This window comes from Gobius niger (assembly GCF_951799975.1).
Source record: "Gobius niger genome assembly, chromosome: 4".
Classification (NCBI taxonomy): domain Eukaryota; kingdom Metazoa; phylum Chordata; class Actinopteri; order Gobiiformes; family Gobiidae; genus Gobius; species Gobius niger.
The window spans coordinates 23883634-23909557 of NC_136855.1; the positions used below are offsets into that span (position 1 = coordinate 23883634).

Sequence of the window (25924 nt, forward strand, 5' to 3'; positions counted from 1 at the left end):
AATGCATTGAATAAAAGGAAGAAAGAAGGAGGCAATATGTGTTTGGTTCAAAGAAGAAAAAAAAAAAAGTCTATTCTGTCCCCCAGTTCTTTGTAGTACACTTAGCTTTGACCCTCCCATGCTTTCTCCTCCCACCAGTGAGCTAACCCCCCCCCCCCCCAGCTCGAAAGGGTCCGGTACATCTGCAGGATATCACACCAGCAAGCCCTTTCCCATCCCCTGGTCACAGATTCCTAATATATATCCCGACTGTGCGGTGGTGTGTATATGTCCAAAGTGTTGCAACTGGCAGCTGCTGGGGGAGGAGAGAGAGTGACAGGAAGGAGAGAGGGAGGAAGTGAGAGACAGACTGAGGTAGAAAGAGGAGGAGGGGTGGGGGGGGGGTGACTTTATATGTTGCTAACATGTTTATGATGCAGTGAAAAAAAAAAAAAAGTATTCTAGGTAAGAAAAAAAAAAAAAAGGAAAAAAAAGTGTGGTTTTGGAGATGGAGTATTTGAGATATTTGTGCTGAAGTGGTCCTCGTAGCTGCAGACCGTGCTGGTGCTGAGCAGACTGCAGGCGACCCGGGTAAGTTATGGGCTCTTTGGCTTCTCTCTTTCCCCCTGTGCGCTGCGCTGCTGATTACGATGCTGCTGATTGATTGGTTGGAGGCGCTGGATTATCATGGGCCGCTCGTCACCAGGTACCTGATGATGAGAGGAGAGGGAGAATGGAGGAGGGGAGGGGGCGAGTGAGAGGGAGGGGGAGGGCTAACATCACTAGCGCTCACTAACTCCCTTTTCTGATTTCTTTGTTTTCTTTTTTTTTTTTCTCTTTTTTTTTTTTTGCGCCCGTGCACATTTGTACAGTGCATAAAATAGATTTCGTTGTGCGTTTGCCTGTGTTTGTGTTTGTTGCTGCGTGTGGTCCCGCCCGGCCAGCGCACGTTTCCCTGAGTCAAAGCGGCGGCGTGTGCTGATGAGGCTGAGGGGAGGGCTCGGCTGATGAGGGGGAGCCAGGGGCCTTTTTTGTGAATATGTAGATGAGGGGTTTGTGCAAATGGGAGGGGGGCTTGGCGTGCGCTCGAGCCACGCGCTTCTGTTTATATGTTCTCCGTAGGGAGCTGATCCTCAACAGATTGCCCCTGTTTGGTGTGATCTCCACAGCGCTTTGTCTGGGGCATTCAGACGTAGAAAACATGCAGAAGAAGAGTTGAAGAGAGAGAGAAAAAATGAATTGAGTTTTTTAGTTAAAGAGAAGGTACAAAAAAAAATGTTGGCCATGGCTTCGGGGCATATTTTCACCCCATTGACAAGATGTGATGATTACTGTTTAGCCCCCGTCCTCCTCCCCGTACCTCCCCAGACGTTTTTCTAATCCATTTGCATGTCAAAGCAGTGGAGGCCACCGCACAGATTAGTATGAGATGACATAATGATGTAATGAATTAAATGCTGCTGTTTAAGCGTGGCGCTCCCTGAAGCTGGGGTGGGGGGACACCAGTGAAACTGGCAGGATGGCACACTTTGGGGTTTTTAACCTCATCAAAAGAAAGCTGATTGAAATAACCTTTTGTGCTTGATTTGATTACAAGACCACACCACAGTTTGCACTAACTTTAATTGTATTTACATATTTTAACCACTAAAATTTCTTGATTTTACCTTTTTCTTAAAAAAAAAAAAATCCTTTTACTTATAAATGGCTATGAAAGGACGCTCTCTATCGCTAGGTAGACTTTGGAATTTCCTTATAGTAATTTATATTGCCTTTTGTTAGCCAGATCATGTGGGATCAGGCCAAACATAGGTAAATAAACCAACAAACAAACAAACAAACGTAAAATCAGAAAGCGTGCTCATGTCTCTGTGGAGAAGGACGCGGTGTTAGACAGGACCTGAGTGCATGTGATGTTTTCTGCTACGGACCACTGATCCACACACCTGGGTGACCCAACATTTCACAGGGTATTCACATCCGCAGCAGGTCGCATGTCACTAAAACTACACTTTCATTTGGTCTGGATTTTAACTGTTTTACCGTCGTACTGAACACATTTATGTCCTTGTTCTTAAATGTTAGTAGTAGTACATTTATTTAATAATACTAAATTGAATGACTGAGATGATATTATTCCAGATAATAGTTAAAATTCATCATATTTATTTGTGAGTTTTTAAATAATTTTAAAGCTTATACGTCGGTGCTATAATAAATGAAGCTCTTTGGGGGAAAAATCTAAATGAGTGTTTTTGTGTCTGATGATTGGTGTCCCCCCGGAGTGGCCCCACTGCCCTGTCCAGGCGGGTGTGGTCACACAGGCGTAATGACTATGCGCCGTGACAGCTGGCCTAAAGTGTATGGATGTGTTTGGAGCGAGTAATCAGCTGCAGTCTGTGGGGCGCTCCACTCTGATGTGAGGCTTTCTGACTGAAGATACACACATGCACCCCATCTTACACTGCCACGACTTCTGCAAGCTCAACACAGCAAACATATCCACACGTCCACCAGTATTTACAAGCAAGTGTAATTACTCAATTATACATATATGTAATGCTTAATATATCTGCAGTTTATGGAAATTATGAATTGCAATTGTTTATCTCTGTTTCATTTACTGTAAACAATATTGAATTGATAATCATATAAATAATGTAATTCAACATTTTGTCATTAAGTGACGTTCATATTCAAATATTTATTTGTTAATATTCATCACCCTTTTCATACATTTTTTTTTAAAATTTTGCTCCTAGACTTCGTTTGACAGGACCGTAAAGAGTGAACGCAGGTGAACGTGTAGAAACATTCAACAGATTGTCAAAGCGGGGCTCAGTCTTATGATTGGCCACCCTTTTTCCCTTTCGCCCTGTTTGTACCAGAGTCAGGCCGGGTCTCCCCGTCCAGAACCGCGGCTTCCACAAATGCATTGAAACACACATAAATCTTCACTGCTTTAACAAACTAATACGTTACATTTTTACTATTTACTTAAAAAAAAAAATTTCTAACCTGATGTTTTGGTCACACTAAACTCCCTTCAATCCCAGGTTGGGAACCACTGCACTATTCTACTGTGGTACACCCCTTTTCAACGTTTGCATGTCTCAGTGATGATAAAAAGCTGACATGCTCGTAGCTTGCGACCCCATGTGGATGAATGTGCGTTAAGTTTGAACTTGGGTGGACTCATGGGCCTGTGGCTTGGCTCTGGGCAGCACTTTTCCAAAGCTTTTGCAGGTTTTCTATAGTCAATGAGGAGGATAGGCGGGAAAAGGGATTATTGGTATTGATCTACCCAGGGGGATCATTAGGCATCACTATCAATTCACAGCTCTGAGCTCACAGCATCGGCCGCCACAGACATTGCCAATTTGTCCCTATTAGAGTAGCCAGTTTGCGGGTGTCTGCAGTGAGAGGCTGCTCGGGCCCCACCGGAGAGCGGTGAACCGGGGCCTGGCCAGGGCCTGACTCCTGCTGCACCAGGGCACCTGACTCTGTTTATTATACCGTAATAAATGAGCATTATTAATATACTGTAGTATGTGATTTTGTTTCACAGAAAGGCACAGACAAAAGCCCTTGTGGTTGTTTTCCATGTGCTCTTTGTGTCAGTCAAGTCAGAAAAGTGAGAAGGCCTAAGAAAGTATTGTTGTAATAGTCTGTGTTCATTCATTGATATTATCAGCTTGTGTCTGTAACATTCTCTGCCTGTGCATTCATTACCATTAAGTTTAACAAGAATACATTTAATATTCTGCATATGAATGTTAATGTTTTATTGCATGTTCAGTATATATTTGCGTAATATATATTTGCTTATTAAATTGTACATTATTGAAGCATTAACAAAAATCTAGTATTTAACAATTATTTTCTCATTCGTCTTATACAAAATAAATTATATGCAATTACATAGTCAACTATTTAACAAGCTGATTTGCATGTTCTGAATCTTATTCCTGCGTCTCTGCCAGGCCTCAACAGCGCTGATACACTGCTCTTGTACACACATATACAGACAGGGAGAGAAACAGACAAACATTTCTGTTGACCAAGTAGGTCAGAGTACAGTAGGTTATTTTTTCCCCCTTCCCAACCCTTCACCCCTGCTGTGGCTTTTTAGTGCAGCCTTTCGTCATCTTCATAATGCACTGTGCGGAAACGGACTGCATGGACAGAAGTAAACCTATCGAAATACAAGACAAACTAAATATACTCACTGTTTGAAATATAATAGTAAGGGTCAGTGTTTACGTAGTGTTGTAAAATCGACCTAAAACCTTTTCTTATGTTTGTGCTGTGTGGTTGGACTGACCAAGTTCTTAAACACATCCCGGGCAATAATGCTCTCCTCGGGTCTGAAGCTGTGCTAAGGCAAATCAAAGGCCTCTCCATAATGACTTCAGTGTGGGCTTTGTTGGGGGTCCTTTTGCAATGCCATTTGTCACAACACACTTTTGGTTACTGTCAGTTGGTGGGACAGCATCTTCCAAGTGTAAATGTATGAGTGTCAAATCCACACAATCCACTTGGTCTGACTTCATTATCTTTAGAATGGCACAACAAAAACAACCAGTTGGGTTTGTTTATGACTCGTTTTGGAAATCAAATAAAGGGAACAAAAGAGTGTGTTGCAGTATTGTTGTGGAGCGACCATCAGAGGGCAGTGTGGCCTGCCCCAGAGCATGGCCAGCAGCGGAGGGCTCTGCAGGAACAGTGCACACCTGACACACATGCTCTGTGCTCCATACATAGATGATATACAGACATGCCTGTCAGCTTCCCTTTCTTCATGGTGCTGTGGAAAAGTCTCTGATCTTCTTTGTGGCATGCATGCCTCTTCTATAGGTTCTAGATAATTTCCTCTCAGTTCATCTATAATTGATGTTTGTCCAAACAAAGTAAATAGATTGTAGTTAAAGCCAGGCCTCTGTGCTATAAATAACATCCTTTTTCCAGTGATATTTATAGACTGAAATTGCACCAATATTAATGCAGAGATGAATTGAATATGAAATGTAAGCAAAAGCAGACAGGCTTTTGTTAAATTAAAGGCTGTATGCCTGTGTGCCATTTTGTCCCTGTGCTTTGTGTGTTCCAGAGGAGGCAGACTGTCTGGAAGTAATCAGATAAAAACAGGAATCATTCATGATCCTTAAAAAATGTACAAATGAAAACTAAACAGATCGCGCAGGGCCAGTGGGAGCTGGAGTAGATTTTACCCTGAGGAGCAGCACTGGCACAGAAGAAACCAGCATCTTCTCAATATGCATCATTGTAGTCTTGACTTGTGTGGATGTGTGTTTTGTCGGAGCAGGCGCAGGCTTAGACAGGGAGAGAGAGGAGCTGGTTGAGGGCGAGCGGGGCCCTGGGTGTTTTAATTATCTGCTGCTCTGTCGCTGGGTCAGAACCCACTATCTCTGTGGCTTTAGCCCTGCCTCATGATTTGAACAGTACCTTTATCCCTAAGCCTTCAGCTCCTCTGGCCAAACAAAGAAAAAAGTGAGGGCAAGAGAGGGTTTTACTGCAGTAAGTATGCCACATTTACCATTAATATCCCTCAATCTCCTTTTTCCGTGTAGCACACAGCACAGTAGCCTCAGTAAAGTGACCCTGTGAGGCCTGCTGGTCAATAGAAGTGGCAGAGCAATGGAGGATCTCTTGCACAAGGGCAGAACTACTCTGGTTCTTCTCAAAAGAAGAAGCTAAGTGCTGGCAACTTCCTAAACAACTGAGGTGAAAGAGCACAATCACTTTTTGCTTCATTCTTTTTCATCTGCCATTTTTGATCCTTGGAATGCCAAGCATTCCAGAAAGGCTGCCTGTAATAGCGCTGTTTCTGAAGGAATGGCTTCTACGGTCGGGCGCTGTGGCCACATGACCATTGCTCCAGATTGTAGCTAGAGGAAAGCCTTGTTTCTTTTACCAATTTATTGTTAGCTTTTCTCTTTTTGTTTTCAGCACTGTTTAGGGGGCCAGCATTTCTTGCCTTTTTGTAATTTTAATGATTATTTTAATTGCAATGTTTCTTTTGGAACTGTATGTGTATTTACATGAATACATGTATGTATTCTGTAATGTATTTATAGAAGGTTTTTGGTGTGTACTCTTGGGTGCCTTGGCGCTGTGTGCAATTCTGGACCATACTGTATCTCCATGACAACCTGGTTTTGATGTGGTTCTCTTCCTGACATTTCCCCATTTGGGGAGGCTGCTGAATTGGCGTGCCTCTCCTTCAGTCAGTGTGTCACATGAAAAAGGTGTTGGGGATGGGGGAGTGGGCTGGGGGTGCATATCGGGGCAGTATGAGGAATCTAATGGGCGTCTGGTCTGATTGTCCTCAGCCGTGGCAGAAGAGACAAAGCAGATGAATTGTGCAATGGATTCGAAGAGATTGGAGACAAGTGCATGTCAGCAGCCCCCCACCCCCAGGATACCACCCTCTCCATCTCTCTCTTTTTGTCTGATATCCTGAAAAAAACAGGGTTGACAGCAGTGCTGCGTTTGAGTAAAGCATTAAAACAACATACTATAGTTCTTATTCCTTTGTTTTTGCAGCCATTAGAGTATTTGGTCATCTTACTAGAAGTCTAAATGGTAAGAAAACATCAAGAGTATTTGGATTTATCTTTTTAAAATCTAAAACACTAATTGAAAACACTTTTGCATTTAAATGCCCTCAACAGCTAAGAGCCGTAGATTACCTGAAAGTGTGATACTATGTCATTTGTTGCATATTTAACTTATTGAGCAAAAGCCTGTGTTATTTTGTGTAAATTTAAGCATAGGCAAACCTTCAGAAAGCTGTAGGACACAGCGATGGCTTCAAGCAGCTGAGTGGCTGAGCTGATATGAAGCAGCCGTTGTAGTGTCTCTTTGTGTTCTCATGGTGGACCATCAGAGGAATATCACAGTCAGTGTGTTTTGTCGTTTAAACTGGAGACTCTGGTCACTGTCTTTGCCGGGGTTCATTATAGGATTTGTTGTGCGCGTGTGGTCGAGGGCTGGAGCTGTGAGCATCCCTCAAATCTGCTGATGCACTGTAGACACTCTGGCTTTAAACTTCTGAAGAGCAAATACACTGAGGAGTCTCTCAGGTGTTTGTGTTCTTTAATACTGGATAAAGCTTTGTCCATAGCAGGTTCTTCCCTCTGCCTAAAACTTAAAAATGGCTCTGAAATAGAGCACCAAAATGTACGCTATAATGCTATAACTTATATCTGTATAAAGGACGACTACTTCCAAGGATGTAGTCAATTTCCGCTGCAGTGTTATTTAGCTCTCATATTGCATATTTTGAAGCTCAAATCACTGTAAAATCATATGGGGCTAACATCATCATGCATACAGCCAGTATAGGCTGGAAAGCTTTGCTTCTTGAAGTCCTTTTTCATTCCTATCAAGTGACCGCTCTGACTGAGCTGCCAGCTTTTGTTTTGTGTTGACTGCATTTATTATTCATCTTTACATCAGTGTGTATTTTAATATGAATAATGGAAGAGGTATCAGAGGAGGAAGAGGCTTGTGAGAGAGGAGTGCCACACCGCATGTGTCCTTGGCTGTTCCCCTGCTGTATTGGGAGGGGGGGTCTAGATCCTGCTCAGCTTGCTCCACCTGCTCACCTGCTCATACTTGACTGGTTCTCTTGTCGGATTTAATAACAGTGTGTAAATCAAGAGACTCCCGTCAAAAACCACCCTGCCTTCATTAAATTCAAATAGAGAACGTTCCTCTTTGGATCCAATTTTAATAAAAACAGGCAATCAAATATGGGTTTAAAAATGGCCCATCATCTTACAGCATCACAGGTGTCTAGTCACTATCAGCTTGTGTGCACAGCTTCCAGGGAAGAAGGCTCCAATCACGAGCATTCAGATTTTATGAAGATGCAAATTGCAATACACTGTCCCACTGCTTAGGCGACTGGATCAGAAAGCTAGGTACCATTGACAAAAATAATATCTCATTGCCATAAAAAATTTACTTTCCTGTATATTTACATGTGTGTAAGTACAGGATCATTGGCCAAATGTGAATTCATTACAAATTCTCTTGTGTGCATTGAATTATTGTATGGGGTGTTGCTGCTGGAGGTGTGCGATATATCGTCTACAAGATTATACCAAACCTGAACATCTTTGAATTAAATATCAAATATAATTGACAAAAAGTTGCAAAAAACACTGGTGCTAATCTGATCTAAACGACTAATCTATTTCTGCCCTTTCGTAGTTTAAAATCAATCCTATTTTCGCTGTCCTTAAAAAACAACCCGTTTAACTTTTTACCATTGTCGTTATTGTAATGAACACAACTTAAGTAAAGCTTGACTGTTCATGTTTCAGCAGCTGAGCAGGAGAGGGCACTGTGAGTTACCGTGTCCCTGCTCTGGGTTTCCTTTTCTCCTTCAGTCGCTATTGAGAGGCTGTTTGCATGTTGGTCTAAGTAAAAACAAAATAAGCAAAGTAATTAAGAAGGGGTATACTATGTACTAAGGTTTAGAATTCAGTGTATTGAAAATTCCAAACATTTCATCTTCATATATTCTTCTGTTGGAGTATAGTTTACTTTTGCTGCTGCAGAGACGGGAGGTGCATCATTTTGGCTCAGTTTTGCCCCTGATAATGTCTGAGTGATTGTGGCAACATATTTAGCATCATCTAGTTTCCCTGATTACAGTCATCTGGTTTTCGTCTGAACGTTGCTGCTGATGTAAATTGCCAAATGACTTTCTGAAAATAAGCCAAGTTTTGACACTTTTTTTTTTCTTCTGTGCAGTCAGTGTGAGACCTGCAGCGAGCAGCGATTATTTGTCGTCTTCCGAAAGCAGATAATGTTCCGTCCGCTCGTGTGCGCCCTGCTCCGGTGGGTCAGGACAGGCCACCTCTTGCCCACCCCCCCTTGCCTCTGCTCTTCCTGCCTTTTTTCCAGTCGCTGCCGTGTCAGTGCGGACTCCTGCCGCTCACCTCTGCATTGGTAAATCTTCATACGGGCTCGAGGAGAGGTTTCCCGACAACAGTAACCATCAAAGAGTAATCTGGCCCTCACAGACGCTCCGGCAGGCTGCTCCCTTACACCGAGAGCAGGCCCAGTGCTGTGTGTCTGACACAAGAGGCCCGGCTTCACACCAGGCAAAGCCATTCATATATCAGCGAGATTTTAGAACAACATGAAAAGAAATTCAAGTCAAACAATCGTATTATATGCAACAGAAGTCCACACAGCACGATCATGCAGGATGGAAGCTGTATGTGACCCTCCCTGGCCATTGATACATTTATTTTCAAACCTGTCTGATTATGTTGATACACTTGTTTTCGTTCGACAGATAACCTTGATGGCTTTACTGGGTCGGCTTGCGTTTTGGATAAATCAGGTAATGAGGAACACACTGTATTTTCTATGCTTGAGTTTGCAGGAGCCCGATATTTAGTGCTGCGTTAGCGAGTCAGGGCAGACTGCTGTTATGAATTACCAGCCTCGAAATTTAGCAACTTAAAAAGTGGGAATGAGAGTTAAGCTATTGTTTATGTCACCCATCACGTTGAGATATTTACCTTTCCGCAGCACTCAGCGCTCTGTCTCCCTCCAGTGTGATAAAAGGTTGCACCCTCCGAACCTTAACCCTTTCCTGCTTTATCCCATCCTCACTTCGTTCACTTCTTAGAGCACTCCCGGGCTGCTCCCATGCTGTCGACTAGGAAGTCTATTTCCTCGGGGGAACAGAGGCGCATTTGACCAACGTCTGTGACACTTTCCGAGATTCTATTCGGGAGCATGTTTGTGTGCTTAGCTGGTGTATTTCTTTTGTTATAAGCTTGACTTTTCAGTTGGAAGGGAAAACAATACGTGTGTGCACTTAAGCACTTTATGTGAGCGTGGTACGGAGGGCGAGTGTGTTTAAATAAGAGGAAAGGAAATGAAATTCACCGCTAAAATGAATTATGGAGTATGTATCTGTTCCTGCTGTGTTGTCGGAGTGCATGAGTGAACGGGGCTCATGTGCACGAGCTGCAGAAATAAAACCAGAAGTCGGCGGTGTGTTTTGGGCGTCGTGTCAGGTTCTGTATGAATTGCCTGCGGTTGCCTTGCAGGACTGATACCTCTGAAATCCACCATTTCTCCTGATTCCCTTTCAACAAAAACATGTCCCCCAGCTAAGGTGCTCCTTCCCTGTTTTTTTTTTTTTTTACCAGGACTTTTTCAAGAGAAAACAAAACTGTGCAGAGGAGCAGCCAGATACCGGTTTTGTAAAGGCGCGTGGTGGTGCTTTCTAAGGCACTGGCATTGTACTGGAATTCCATATATGTTTTTTTTTTTTCCATTGTGAGCATCTGGCTGCAAAGATCAAAATTACGGCAAATTACCGCTGTTGTGTTGTGCAGTGGCGCAGGGAGAAATGATGGTGTCTCCTGGAACATTTGCAGCGTGTGTGTGTAAATTCTTTTCAAAAGCACTCTTGAGCTTTTGGTGCCTTCACTAAAGATTAAGGAACAAACTGTAATTGTCACGAGGAATTTGTTTTCTCATCGACTCCGAATGTGTCTAATAGTCTTTTCTACTAGTGTTACACATGCTCAACTTTTCTCTCTTTGATCTCGTTTTTGCCATTCAATTTAAAAACACTTGAATAAAATGAATATGTTAAACAGCTGAAATGATAAAAGCTACATTGTGCGGAGTTTTTTTTTTTTTTTTTTTTTGGCGAGAGCTGTGCACAGTTTGTGTGATTGGATTCAGCGTTTACTCTCTGGTGTAATGCATCCTTCTTGGCGCGTCCGCACAACTTTTTTCCGGCTGTTGTCTTTGTCTCATGCCTCTTCACTTGTCTCCTGACCCTCGGCCCCTCCGTGTTGCACCTTTTTGCATGGACGCTATTCACATATTCATGCACTTCCCATCGAGCTGCGAAACCTTGGGCCCCGGCGTTGGATTTGCCAGTCTTATTTTGAAGTCTTGTCCAGTTTTCTTTTTTTTTTTCTATTACGCTGGATAGGGTGCGGTGCAGGGGGGGCTGATGAGTCGTCCTGCAGTGGGGGGGTTATGTCAGGCGGACTGATCATAAATATTAGGAGCTACAGGGAGACAAAGGAGCTCAAATGGAAAAGGCTTGGCTGGACGAGGGGACCTGGCCATGTCATGTACCTCAGTCATTTTTCTTGCGCGCTTAGAACTCAGTCAGGGGTTTAATTGGAATCCAGACTTCAAAGAAACCCCTCAGCCCGTCCAGCGGCCCCCCAATTTCAACTCCACTAGCCCTGCACTAACTCCCCTGACTGGAGCCACTCATGTCCACACACACACACACACACACACACACGGACCATGACCACTACAGTATCGCTGCAGCATCACGTGTGTTTGTGAATGACTTTGACAACATGTTCAGAAGAGGGGAGATGAGAGAAGATGAATCTGAGAGTAAAGCGTTTTTTTTTTTTTTTTATTATTATGTGTATACAATTAAAGTCCATGATGTATCACACTGCAAAAATAAAATGACTGGAAGTAACATTTCTTGACATCAAGAGTAATTCTACTGATGGAATAAGATTGTTTTTCAAGTAAAATGAGATTGATTTTCTTATCTAAGTGCAATAAGACAAAAACACTCATTCCATTTGCAAAACATTTGGTAACGCTTTATATTAAGGTGTGCTCATTAAGTATTAATAAGGTAATAATAAACATTAATAATATACTTGTTAAGTATGAACACACTGCTTATTATACTTTCATCTGTTAACATACTAATAGGCCATTAATCAAATTTTAGGGTTAGGGTTGGCTTATTCAAAGCCAAACCTTAACCTAACCTTGACCTTAACCCTAAAATGATTGCAATATCATTTTAGGGCTTATTAATATTTAATGAGAACACCTTAATCTAAAGCGATATCAAACATTTTTCTGATCAAATCAAGGTCAAATATTCCTCAAAACTTATTTTATGATTAGTTTTTGAGAACAATTGCTCCAGATTTTAATGTAATAAAAGAAGTTATACGGCCATAATAGCAATTGTAGTAAAAAAAGAAAAGTGTAAAAAAAAAGTTAAGGGGTCAGTCTGGCTGTATGTATTTGTGTTTATTTTACACATACAGGCTTTTTTTGTACGATTTATTTTGTTTGCATGAGACACTCGCCATATTGTAAACAAAGTGTACACAAATATATTCACTATGAAACAATATTAAAGCAATACCATTCAGCCACTTTTTGTTTTTCTCCATATTGATTGAACGTCACTTTGCCCGAGATGAATTCCCACTGTTTCTTGCACTGCAGTGTTTCACCTGACATGCATCACATTTGTTTATCTTGCTCTCCTTTATCATTGTTAGCAGTAATAAGTGTTTGCAATTACTCACCACATTGCCCCGTTCGTTTCCTTTGAATTGAAGTTTCTTTCATTACGCTTGGCTTTAGTTATTTATAAATATTCAACACATGGTTTGAAATTAGAAGGGAAGAAAGTTGACTTTGTAATTGGCTAAGAGTGAGAAAAAAATGAAATAGCGGCAGCAATCTCTCAGGGCAGGAATAATTAATATATGTGCGGCAGGGTTGATTGCGTGGTAACATGGGCCCTATGTAATTATTAAGACTTGTGTCCGCTACTCCGGACTTTCTGTACATCTTGTTAGCACTCTGCAGCAGGCGTACCTGCGCAAGATAATATGTTTCTAAGGTATAATTATAGGCAGGGAAAAGGAGCTGTAACAAATCACTTTTTCCATTACACCTGGTAAAGGTGTTAATGACTTCTTGTCTTTTTGATGTCCTCATTTGAATTGTGAAACACGCCTATTGTTTGAAGTACAGTTAAAGGGTGAATTTCAAGTGGGTACGCTTTGATAAAAGTGTGTGGCTAATTTAAATTGTGTTAAAACACGCAGGCCTTTGCTTCAATCTGGAGCTCTTTTGAGGGAAAAGAAATACGTGTAATTGCCCTTAAACAAATCTGAAGCAGGAGTAGGATGAAAAAGAGGGCGGCTTATTATAGATCTACACATATTCAACGTATATTTCTGAAAGACAAAATCTGAAATGACAGTTTCAGACCAGAAGGCGAGGCATTTTTCAAACTATATTGGCATCCATTTTTTTTTTGCATTATGTTTTTATCTTCTCTTTTGTACTAGTGTCATCTCACAGTGTCTTACATCCAGTTGGGGAAATGAGCCGAACACGGTAGCCCCCGAACAGCTGGCGGTGTATAAGATGATGACTGCTCTTTTGAAGAAAAAAACAAAGAGGTCTTTCTCTTTTGCCATGTCTGTCTGTCTTGGAGAGAAGCGTGGGCTCTGAATGACTAATAGACCTGCTTATAGCCAATGGTTTGTAATGGAGGTGTTAATGACCGTGTTGCTTAAAGGTTACCTCTGAGTGCTGTTTTCTTTTCTGCCGTGCATCAACACTTTCATGCTCCCACCGACGTGTTCACTTTGTTTTCCATTTATCTACCCCCACCCCTTTTTCTCCAGCTCATCACCAGCGTCCAGCTGATCAAGGGACCAAAAGAATCGGGACTGAAGTGAAAAAAAAACTATATAATGAGAGATAAAGATGGGTGCTGGGGCTGTACGAGGGGGCCACATCACAGAAGTCCTGGTAGGATCACGGCTTAAAGGAACTCTCGGAGTATAATGTCTTCCACGGGCCTTTTGAGAGCGCTGCCTGGAGGAAGCAGGTGAAGGACGCGCTGTCTTGTATAGTGAGAAATGTTCAGAGCGGCACCCATAGCGATTCACATTTGAGTTTCATCAAATGTCTTTAAATTCAGCACTCCGCACTCTATGGCGCTCGCAAAGTGCAGCGAACAATGGAACTATTTGTAGAAAATGGCGGTAGAGAGAAGAGGTGAGGGTTTTTTGAGAGGTGTGCGCGGGTCAGGGGTGCTGTAGTTCGGGAGGGGGGTCCTAGCTTTTATGGTAATTGCATCTCAGCATCCCATTGTCAGTTGGCGCAGTGGTTGGTCTAATTTGGGAGCAGAGGTTGTTCCGTTTTGCACTCTGGCAGGCAGGAGTATTGTCATATCCATTTGAGTCAGGGGCTCACTGTTGTGCCTGCCCTTTGTGGAGTTCGGGAAACAGTTAAAATATTTTTTGGTGACAATTTGGGCAAACAGATGTACCCCGGGACAGGTAGACCATTATGTAAATAAGCTTTGTGTTGATAAGACTTTTTTTTGTTTTTTGTTAGAACAGTAGAGAAATGGCTAAAGCACAATGATCCCAAAGAAACGATTTTGAATGATCAGCTTTGAAAGTTACTTTTACTGCCTATTTTGAATAAACGCCTCAACCGTGTAATGTTTAGAAAATGGTCTTATTAAATGTCACAAGGTAAAAGGGATGTTTTCATTTGTAAACACCTTGGTCCTAAGTTGACAATGAAACTCGATTTAGTCACATGCACAGAATAAGAACAATATTGGTCGGCCTAAACTGCCCCGAACAGGGAGACTTTAGAGCCTCATGTTTGGGCTAAGCTTATATAAATGCTGTCATTTATAAATGTCAAGAAAAGTATTTCGCCGTACACAATCCACAAATCATAAATCTGGTTCACACCTTGGTGATATTTAAACAAAATGACGAGCGCGGCCAGCAGCATCACAGAGGAATTATATGTTTGGCCTTTTACTCAGTGTTGTAAAGGGTAGGGCATTACATCCAATGGGAGATTCTCTTTTCATCTTTTTATCTTTGAATACAAGCCAAATTAAATGTTTATACATCAGAATATATCCTCTAAAGCAATAAAATGCACACATTGTCTTGTTTTACAATGGGTTTTAAAAGGCCCTTTATGTTGATACTGTTTACACAGGCCCACAGCCCCCTGCAGAGAAGCCCATGCTGAGGCGTGCTGTGTGAGCGAGGGCCACCCTCCCTGTATGACTGGGTGCTACGAGAGGATTATCTGCTCACCGGTGAGAGCCGCACTGGAGGCCTGTGTTTTAATGTAGAGCTAATTCTCTCCTGTTAGGCCAAGCTCCTCCACCTCTCGGAACAAAATGCTTATTTCTGCTCAATGTATCGGTCGAGATGCCACAATATTTGATGTAGTTTCCTGCCAGTCAGTTGACTGTAAGTGTTTGTTTGTATTTTATCTTACACTGTTCCACCTTATTGTTGTTTTCGATTTCATTTGCCCAGCTGCCTGTGTAGTGTGTGATTGTGCAACTGTATTTAGCATTTTTGTGTCAAGTGCCAAACCCACAGAGACCACAGAGACTCAAAAAGAGCCAGGCTTCCCATGTTCCATAAACGCCTTAATTGGTGTGTTAAACATCTCTGTAATCACATGCGGCGAGCCTTTAGAGATGTGTAAACTGCCTCAGTGCTTCCTTGGCCCTTACATCAGACATATCCTCGTGTTGCTGAAATGCTGACTCAGATAACTGGTAATGATGAGTGTAAATGGCCAGCACTGTAGTCCTCTGGATGTGAGACAGTGTGTATCTCCTGACTGTAGTAGATAAACAGTTAATGCCTGTGACCGGAGCGCCTTGTCCCTTTTTGCTGGAACCAATCAGGACACTTACACAGTACATCCAGCTGTCATGGTTGTTTTGTAACTTGTACCGCAAAGTTAATTTCTTCACTTTAAATCACCAGAACATTGGAAGGCCAGACTGGACACTCCACTGTGTGTGACCGGGTCAGCTGGTGTTTTTCACCTTCACCTCATCGCTCGTTGCTGTAGGCGACGCTCATTCCTTGGTAAAAAACTCTGTCATCTCTTTTTACATCTGCTACTGCACTATATAATATTTAAACATGTTCTAAATACTATTATTTAAAACCATCTTCAATATTTCCTTTGAGACGTCCTGCTTAATGACGATAATAGCATCTTTAAGTCTAGATTGAAGACACATCTTTTCAAACTAGCTTTTAAGACTTAGATCGCACTTGTTTTATTGATTGATTTTTTAATATTGTTTTATCTGTCTGTGAAGCACTTTGGTCTTCCTTGTGTTGTTGTAAGGTGCTATACAAATAAACTTTGATTGATTGATTGATTGATAGCATCATCGTCAGTGTTTTATTGGCACTGATAGGGATTCCTTATGCAAATCAAACACTACACCGTGCTTAAGCTGTCTGGCAGTGCGGTCTGAATTGAGAGCTTACAGAGGCTGGTCTCCTCCCGAAGCCCCTCTTTAGTGGTGCTCCTGGGACTGTGAGATCTTCTGATGTGTGTAGTATGTCTTCATGTCTTTGGTGAGCTATGATATTTTATGTCTTTACCACTGCACTGGATAAGATTGCCAGGACATTTTTTTTATCTAAAGATGGCTGTAATATGGATTGTAGTTGTGTGGCTCCAGCACTGGCACATTTCTTGTTATTAATCCTTTGATGTAGGTGTGGCACTGTCCTTTTCTGTTATTTTAAGGAGAGAGCTGATAGCCTATGTAGATACATGCTGATAGAGGGGCTTTATCACAGCGCGCGCAGCTGCATTGATGGTTGCAATCTCCCAGAGGCTAGAGGTGCTTATTATGCGTCCCATATGAAGGCTCGGCGTTCGCTCATAACCGCCCAGTGTGGATAACGATGCTTGAATGCTGGCTCTCATCTGATTTCATCTAAAGACTAATGACGAGTTTGCCTTCTAACTTCATTTCCTCCACAGCTGTGTTTTCGGCGCTGATGAAGTGTTATGAAACGGTGAACAAAGTGGCGGAGGACGCTCGTGAAATGAGCCATCACCCGTCCAAGCTTTTAAAACGCAGCGGATGAATTCTTTTGCATTTCACTCGTCTGTGCGTCGGACAGTGTTGGAAACATTATGCATATAATCATATTGCACCGCTTTACTGTTTGCTGTTATAATCTGCTGTGTGCTACATCTGCCAGATATATATCAGTCAAGTGTTTGCGTTCGCTTTGGATCTATAATTGAACGTTGGGAATGCCTCCTCTAGTTTTATTTACTCTATAATCGTCAGTTGCCTTAAATCTAAATAACAAATAAATAAATAAATAATCAATCAATTGAGCCCAAATCAAGACCTTAAATGGCACAAAAAAAGCCTTAAAGGTGAACTATGCAACTTTTGAAGTGAAAGAAAAAGAAATGTTAATATTTGTTTATATTTGACCTTGTAGTGACTCAGTGGCTTTATGAGTGCAGCATGGCACCTTTGCTTTCCCTCACAGTGGCGTCTATGATGCTCCAGAATAAATTGTTTTCGTGTTTCTGGTACGAACCCATAAAAACAACAGATTTTTTTCACTTCAAAAGTTGCATAGTGCATCTTTAAATAGGGTCAAACTGGCATTAGATACACATTTATTGGAAAACTATGACATAGCTTAACAAGTTTTACTACAGTATATAAGTTAATCTAAAACTGCGTTTTTGGTTGAAATTGTCAAAAAAAAAGGTCAACTTGAAATTGTTATCTATATTACCCTCAATCAGATTTTTAGATATTTATTTCCATTTTTTGAATATATTTGATTCCATCGGAATAAGAATGTCATTCATAGCCATCTGTTTTCCCTGTGACCTCAACTAAACTTCTCATCCTAAATGGCACATTGAGAAGGCGTGTTCAGGACAAAATAACAAGGCAAAGAGTCAGCGGCCATGAAATCAGTGTTGATCACATGGTTCTCTGTCGTCCCTAAAGTGGAACAACTGTTCGTGCTGCAGTGAGGAACCAGCCTTCCATAAACATTGACCTTATGCCTGAAAAATCAATGTCCTTTATGAAAACCTGCAGTTAACATTACTGACTTCTGGTGGATCAATTCAAACCTCCTCAAATGTAGTCAATCCTTATTTAGATTTTTATATATATATGTATTTTTTTTATCATGCTAACAATGATTAAAATATATGCCTAGTCTTGGCGATGTTGTTTGTTTGCTTCAGTGGTCACTGGGATACATCCCCTTCCCCCCTCTCAGCTATGTCCTTTCTTTGAGCGGCATTAGAATTTAATATTCCATGAAATAAGGCGGCCCATCAGGCTATTGTAATGGCGTCAGGTTAATAGAAGAAGTAAAATTACTCTTACTCTATATGCTGTGTGACATCGTCTGAGCCACAGCCTTTTATCCTCAATCATGAGTGCATTTGAAGCTCAACTCGGCAATAGTATTTCTCTGCAGCTCTAAATTCTTTATTCTCCCAAGTGTTGTGATTATGATGAGGATTCACTGTGAATGGCTGATGCCGATCCTTGCGAGAGTGAGACCGCTGATTTTCCACTTCTAATAGGATGTTCATTTCGAGGAAGAATAAAGCTTTGAACCTGCCACATTTTCTTTTCCATTTATTTTTTTCCCAGTCTAACTTTTCATTGAATAGTCGGTCTTTTGTTTTATGTTGACAGAGAGTGCCGTCGGCCTCACTCACACCTGTGCAGCACAAAGATGGCGGGTGTCGGGGGGTGTCCTGTAATGGTATATTTGACCTGCAGCATGTGGTGCGGCCCGCTGCTCACAGCATTGAGGCCGAGCTGTGCCATACATGTGCCACACACCTCCTCACTGCTCCCTGTGGACCACTCTTTATTACTCCGGCTCACCTCCATTAGGCCTGGGCTGCCTTGTGACACCTGACGAGAGCAGGAGAAAAGAGGTACAGTCTCACTCACAGCACCCCCACTTTCAAAAGCTTGGTGCTTAGCATGTTTGTGACCGTTTATTCACTCAAATAGCTCTATATTGATCACTTCTAGATGGTCTGAATGTATCGATATCCTTAGTTTAGATCAGGGGTGGCCAACTAGTCAGAGACCAAGAGCCGAAATTTTAACCTTGATCCTGCGAAGAGCCACAAAGGCACCGACCATTAGCGAGATCCCGGGGCTTTAGTTTATTGTGATTAAATAGAATGTGACCGTTTTATTTAATCACAATAAACTATAACTTTATGCCTGGCCTTTTTCTTTTTTTTAAATAATTGTGTTAGATTTAATGGTTTTACTCCTCACCAAGATTGAAATACATGTATATCAACTGAAATGTTGTGCTTTCTGCTCTGACTGAGACAGAATTAGATTTTTTTTCTTTTTTTAATTATTTAATGCTGGGGTGTGTTTGTATGTGGGGCCCTGCCCACTGAGCCCCCTTCTCTGATCCGCCCCTGGCCTGTGCGCTCAGTGCCTGCAGCTTCGTCCTGACTGGACTGTGCAGAGAACGCACTATCGGCTGCACAAAGTTCATAAACTTTAACCAGGAGCCTCTGGAGGACGTCTGGGAGTCTGTTTTAAGTTCCATCTGTTACAGTCTCTGTCACATGTGAAAGAAAAGTCAATGACTTTGCGTATTTCCGCGTTACGATGTCGCTCTTCGCATCATACGCTTCAAAAGAGCTCCGCTTTTTTCCATTTCCTAATTTTGATCTTTTTCTGTGAATATGAGGCCAAATTACATCAAATAAAGAGTAGGCTGATCAGAAACCTGAAAAGCACAGAAGCTGATCCTAGTGCCACGATCTGCCTGACTGTTGTTCAACCTACATCCCGCTTTGAGTGAGGCTGCACGGACACCTCTTACACACCGCCTGGAAAAGGAGGGAGATACGGACTCTCATTCATGTGTAGAGATGAAACAGGGTCTGTAGGACGATGGTTGGATTTTTGGTCAAAGACTGTTAACAGTTTATGGGAAATATTTACCGATTATTTTGCAAAGAGCCGCATTGCATTAAACATATCCAATCATGCAAAGAGCCGCACTCTGATTGCCCAAGAGCCGCATGCGGCTCGAGAGCCGCGTGTTGGCCACCCCTGGTTTAGATCATTGAACATTGTTGCGGTTCAAGAATGTAGTCACTTCATGTTTAAAGCTAATACCCATTTTCTATTGTATCCAGGAGGGGGCTTACGTGTCCTCAAATGTTCCAAGTGCTAAACCCTGGAAAAAGATGCATTTTAGAAAAATGTAAAGGGTAGCACATCGGTGCGGTTCATAAATCCAGACAGAGATGCTCACATAGTTCTTTACTTGGCTACAACATAAAGTAAACGCTAACGCGTTTCGGCATAAGCCTTCCTCAGAGCGTTTACAGTCAGGCTGACTGCTCAGACGTGTATATAGCCCTGGTGTCTACCAGAATGACATGAGACCCAGTTACAGGTGAACCAATCAACTCTGTTCTTGAGTTCTATTATTAGTACAAATTATAGTTTATTAATTTATGACATAAAACTAACTAGGATATTCATTTTTACCTCTTTATTTTGCCAACATATTGACTTAATAAAAAACAGTAAAAATGTCTTCATGGAGTTCTGTCTACACCTGTGCTGCACTTGTGATAAAACACTTTACAATATTGATTTTTTTGTTGAACAACTGTTTTCTTGTTGTATTTTCAACACATAATCTTGCATGTTTAGTTACAGAGGGGTTACACAGAAAAGGAGCGTTTTGTCTAGATGGTGCATGCTGATTTATAGCGGGGCCAGAGAGCAAAGCCCTGAAGCTGCAAATGCAGTGCTTCAAATAGAGATTGCCGGTGGCCTTTGGTGTGATCAGTGACCCAAGGTGAGGCACTTAGTGATTTATTTTTTCACCTCTCCCTCATCTCTCTTATGCTGTGCGGGGCTGAACAGGCTCAAACCCTGCTCCTCCTGTGGAACTCTGGCCCCGGCCTTGACTCCCCAGAACATACACAAGTCTAAACCCTGTGTCAGATTTGCAAGCCAAGAAAAGAATGTTAAAATGCAAGTCATTTTACATTTTACTAAATTACCTGAAAATTGTTTTGCTATTGTTTGTTGAATGTAATCGTAGTTTATGACAAACCCACTCTCCCAGTTCCCTCTTACACTGTGTGCTTGTTGTGCACACCTTATGGACTACTCTCAGAGCCCCATAGCTGTCTACAGCTGAGGTTGGCTAATGAGGAAATGTCTTCTCAGTTGAGTGGACTTGATGGCTTGAGGAAACCTGCAGAATAAGCCCTACAGCTCCATCTGTCCTCCTCCTGGTAAATGTGTATAGAGGCTGTGCGCTGCAGTGTTGCATGTGAGCTATAACAGACTGAGCACGGTCTGTTTGAGCACGAGAGACTCTTTCTATATTTCACGGCATAAGACTCATCCTATAGGAGCAGGTTTACAGTGATTTTCAGTGCAATTATACCTGCCAAATCTGTTTTCTGGTCTTGCTGCAGAGAGGCTCCACTGGTGCTCATGCAGAGGCCCAGGGCCAACAGCCACAAACCAGGAGTGGAGCCATTCACACCCAGTAAGGTGATAATGAACTCAGGCTCAGGGTGTTAGGACTCTGACCTGTCCTTGGAGTCTGAGAGATGGGGTGCACTCCTAAAGAGGCTGCAGATGTGAAAATGACCATACAAGGCCACAAGGGCTGATTAGTGACCGTGCTACTCCCTCACTTCTTTAGGGCTGGTGAATGTGTTTTAGAATATAATGTTGAATGCTTTCGCAGACCATTTGATGAGTTATTCTGGTTGTGTTGTTCTGCCCGTGCTTAAAGGCCATTTTGACAAACTGAACTCTGCTGACCTCTGGGTCTATCTCTGTCTGGGGCCAGACTGTTGTGTCTTGAGTACCATATATCAAATTAGTCATAAAAAGCTGCCCCTGTCTGAGCCCCTTTACGCACTGGGAGCTAATGAGAGATGCTCCATCAGCTGTGCAAAGACGCCACTCGCCTCATCTGTCCCCTTGCTCCGACTAATAAAGAAGGGAGGGGTGATGAGGACAATTTGATCCTTTACAAGGAGTGTATTACCACTTGAGCACCCGTGTCCGTGTGGCGTCCATTCTGCCTGTATGAAGGTAGATGGTAAACGGACTGGCTCATTTTCCAGGTGAGAAGAGCTTCTGCACAGGGACTTGAGCACTTCTCACTAATTTCACAGATATTTCACAGGAGCTCCAAAGAACATTTTTGTGTTGCGCGGGTCTTTCAGGAGATTAGGAAGAGAGAGTCTTTTCCTGACTGTGTTAACACCGTCTTCCGAGAAAATGAGTAAAGAACAGACACATTCAACAGAGGTGCTTTATTGGTGATGAATCTAATCGTAACCAGTTCCAACAGGCTTAGACTTCAATATGAAAATTAAACCTTTTCTCAGACCCAACAAAAAATTCCCATTTACCGAAACCATCTGGAACTCTTACTGCCTGTTTCATGACACATAGCGACTTTCTTCATATCGTCAGTAGTTCTTCAGTATTAATCAATGGGTTTATATTTTCTTTCTTTATGGGTTTCCAGAGAGAATCAGTGAGACTGTGATTTTGCAGGAAATTATCAATGTTTGTAGGCTCTTGCTCATTCAAGGACATTAAATTTTGACGTGTAGTTGCTTATCTTGCATCGTAAATTGTTAGTTATTTGAGCTTCCGGTTTATCTTTCATTAAAACATAGATGTTGTTCACAAAGTACGGGACTGAAGGATTTTATTGTTTGTGTTACACTGGTGGGGGAATTGGTCCCTCACCATTACATTGCCATTATTGTCACCGTTCACATGTTGCTGACTCTTCAAATGAACATTATCAGCCAGATAAACATTTCAGTGATGGACTTTAGCTATCACCAACCCAGAGTTGATGACTCAGCTGTAACATGCACATTAAGAGCCCAGGACATGAACAGTATTGAAGAAGAAAATAGGGCCTCATATGGTCCCTAACGCCTCACATCTTCTTCTTTGCCCTTTCCAGTCACTGTCAAAGAAAGTCCCATAGTAATATCTTCTTTTGCACCAAGTTCATGTGTCAAGGTCATGGACACATCAGACTTGCAAATTACATTTTATATTTTATCTTTTGAGTCTTTACAGCACACCCTGTTCTGTCAATCTGTTAGTTCAGAGAAGGCACATTCAACAAATCCATTCACTAGCGCACCGTTTGATTCCCCTGCTCTGCTCTATTTATTCTAATATCATCTGGCATTATTGCAGTAACTCATAATGAGTTCTGATAAATTAAAGCTGGTATTCTTCGGCTGCCATGCCTGTTCTTGATCAGGATGCCAATTATAGAGGCTAATTCCCCCCACTCTGGTCTGTGTTTCTAACAAAAAGAGGTTTCTGCAGGGCGGATGAAGTTGACACATGTTGACAGGTCTTTTTTAAAATTGTTTTCTCCGCACAAATACTTCAACGTCGCGATGGCACCTTCTGCATTCTGATTAAACCCTGCCCACATTTTCTTTTCTTTCTTTAGGGCCAACATCCAAAATTGTTCTCATTTGACTGAATTGAAGATGTCACAGAGAAATCTTTAATATGAATGAAAAGCATTCGACTTGCTTTATCGGAGATGACATGCGTATGGGGTCTGCCTTTATTTGAATAGATGTAGTCGAGTGTGCCTCCCCCCGAACTAGGCCGCCTCCAAAAATAAGTAAATAAAACTAGCATGCTTACAGGCAGCTGAATGAGTGTCCTATCTTTTCATAAACAATATATGAGACCCTTTTTGCAAGTCAAATCCTTCTGGGTGTTTTCTCCTCCTAATAGCGCTGTAGCATGCAATGAATATTACTTTCATAAATGTTTTGAAGATACTGCTTAATATCTTGAGCTTGAAATGTTGTCAAGTCAACTAAACATGTACTGTATTTTCCAGACTATAAGTCACCCCAGAGTATACATAATGAAGAAGAAAAGCACATATAAGTCACTCCGGATTATAAGTCGCACCAGCCAAAGAATGCATAATGAAGAAGAAAAAAACATACAAGTAGGTCTGGAGTATAAGTCGCACCAGCCATGGCAACTCCCTGGGCATGGAGGCGTAACTGCACCTCTCACGGCATCACGTTGTTCAAGCTCTCATGTGCGAACCTGTTCCTCTCGCTGTGGCCATCTAGCTCTTAGCCCGCGATTAGCTTTTTTGTTTTCTTCATTGCAGTCAGAGTAACATCCGCTTTTCGCCAGTCCCTCACAAGTTTCTCGGTCACTCCAAACTTTCTTTCTGCTGCTCGTTTTTAAATCTTCTGTGGTACAGGAGTAGCAGATACTGGTACACAAGACTAGAGCGCCTTCTAGCGGCTGTCAGTGTCAGTGTATATATTTTGATATATAAGTCGCACCTGAGTATAAGTCGCACCCCCAGCCAAACATGCAACTTATAGTCTGGAAAATACTGTATGTCGGTACACTTTCATTTTGGATTTAATGTCAAAGAGAGAGACTGAGACTTTCCACAATATAATTTCAACTCCAAATCATTCTACTAAAGTACTTATGCACTGTCATTGTCTTTCCGCCTGCTTGAGTCTCCTTGGCATCATCATGAAAAGTCTATTTGAGTAATGCCGTCCAATAATTAAGGCCCTCAGAGATTCCCTCTGCATGTTATTGCTCTAACAATCCCCGATGCAAGATGCTTTTTGACTGCTGGTTGTGCAGTGACCTGTGCACATCAAGCTTCCCTCTATTTATTGGCTTGTCTTCTTTCCACACTAATGGCCATAGGGGGCTGAGCCGGGGCTTCACCTGACCATTGCTCACAAAGCCCGGCCTCTGGAACCGACAGGCGGAACGGAAATCACATTAGCCCAGGCAGAACCAAAAGAAAAGCCGACGTACTTGTGCACATATTTCTAAAAAAAATGAGTGTGCGACTATTGTGCCCTTCATCAGCCGCTCGTGTCAGTCCGGATCACTGTTGTGTACCGCCGGTTCATGAGTGCTGTCTGCCACCCACACTCCTTCTGCAGGGAGGAGACAGGCACTTTGCGGAGAGGACACTGTCCTCAAGACGTGGGGATCTCATGGGTGAAAGCACGGCCTGACATATTTAGTGCATAACTTTCCCCAACCGACAATATGAAGAATACTCTGCCAATTTGTAGCATTTATTTAGTGTAAGTTTGGCATTTCAAACAGGTCAAACTGTCTTGTGGTGTGGTGAAAATCTAGGCCACTCATATCCTGCCCGTGGGCTCGAGGAGCAAGGAGCAGAGGATGAATTAAAGCTAAATTAGTTATCCTAGCTGCTATATTGGAGAGTTTTTTCGCCTCCGTGTCTCTCATCGTTCATCTGTGTGCACTGCGCTGTGTCCAGGAGGCATCTAGACTCATTTCTTTTCTCCCCTTTACATTGCGCCTCATCATAAACTCCCCGGTCTACGCGGTGCTGTGGAGACTTAACGCGGCCATATTTCAGCCGCGCTCTGACCACTAGTCCCAGGTCTTTGGAGGGGGGAGGCAGCCAAGCCCTTGCAGTTTGTTGTTTTTTATTTAATGTGCTCCCTCCACTTCCATGTCATATTTTCTCTCTTTAATTGATGCCCATGCCTGTGTTGTTGCCCGGTGCACCACTGAGAGGATGCTTTCTCCAAACAGCCCCTTATCTGGCTCTAATAGGCCTGGCACTCCTCTGAGGCCTTCAGCTGTGTCAGGCCACTGCTGCCTCCGGTCTGAACTGCTGTGTGTTCCCCATTAGCTCTCAGTGCAGTGCGCGCCGTTCCCCGCACTCATCCCTCTGACACTGAAAACCACAAACCCACAACTCCCCTGCCTTTTCACACATAACAGTCACCTTTGCCTGGGCCGAACTCCCCAATGCTGTAATGTAGTTTTATGCTCAACATTCGTCTCTACGTTTATCATCGACTGGTAAAGAAAAGGAAGATTCTGAGAGATCCAGATAGATTGATTGTAAATTGAAACACTGCTGGAGTTTGTTTTAACCTCTAAAGCCCCACCTGACCGACTGCATTTTCTCCAGTTTGGCTTCACCCAAATCTTAAAGCTACTTGAAAAAAAGCATCAATACACTGACAAAAAAACGAGACGAAAATGAGGATGGAAAAACGCAACAAACACGCTACAATGAAGTAACAATAAAGCGTAAAAAATGTGACGAAAGAGCGACACAAAAGTGACAAAAAGTGGCAAAAAAAATGACGGAAATACAGCAAGAACGCCAACGCAAAAGATCCATAAAGCCCAAGAAAATGTGCT

General features: G+C 42.3%; 1 protein-coding gene across 2 annotated transcripts in view; it reads left to right on the top strand.

The window, feature by feature from the left end:
* The first annotated feature begins 413 nt into the window (after positions 1-413).
* Positions 414-25924, top strand: part of zfhx3b (zinc finger homeobox 3b) — a 219018-nt gene continuing 193507 nt past the window's right edge. For both annotated transcript variants that reach the window (XM_079554550.1, XM_079554549.1), the window contains exon 1: positions 414-570. The gene's annotated coding sequence lies outside the window, so the exon portion shown is untranslated. The remainder of the gene's footprint in view (positions 571-25924) is intronic.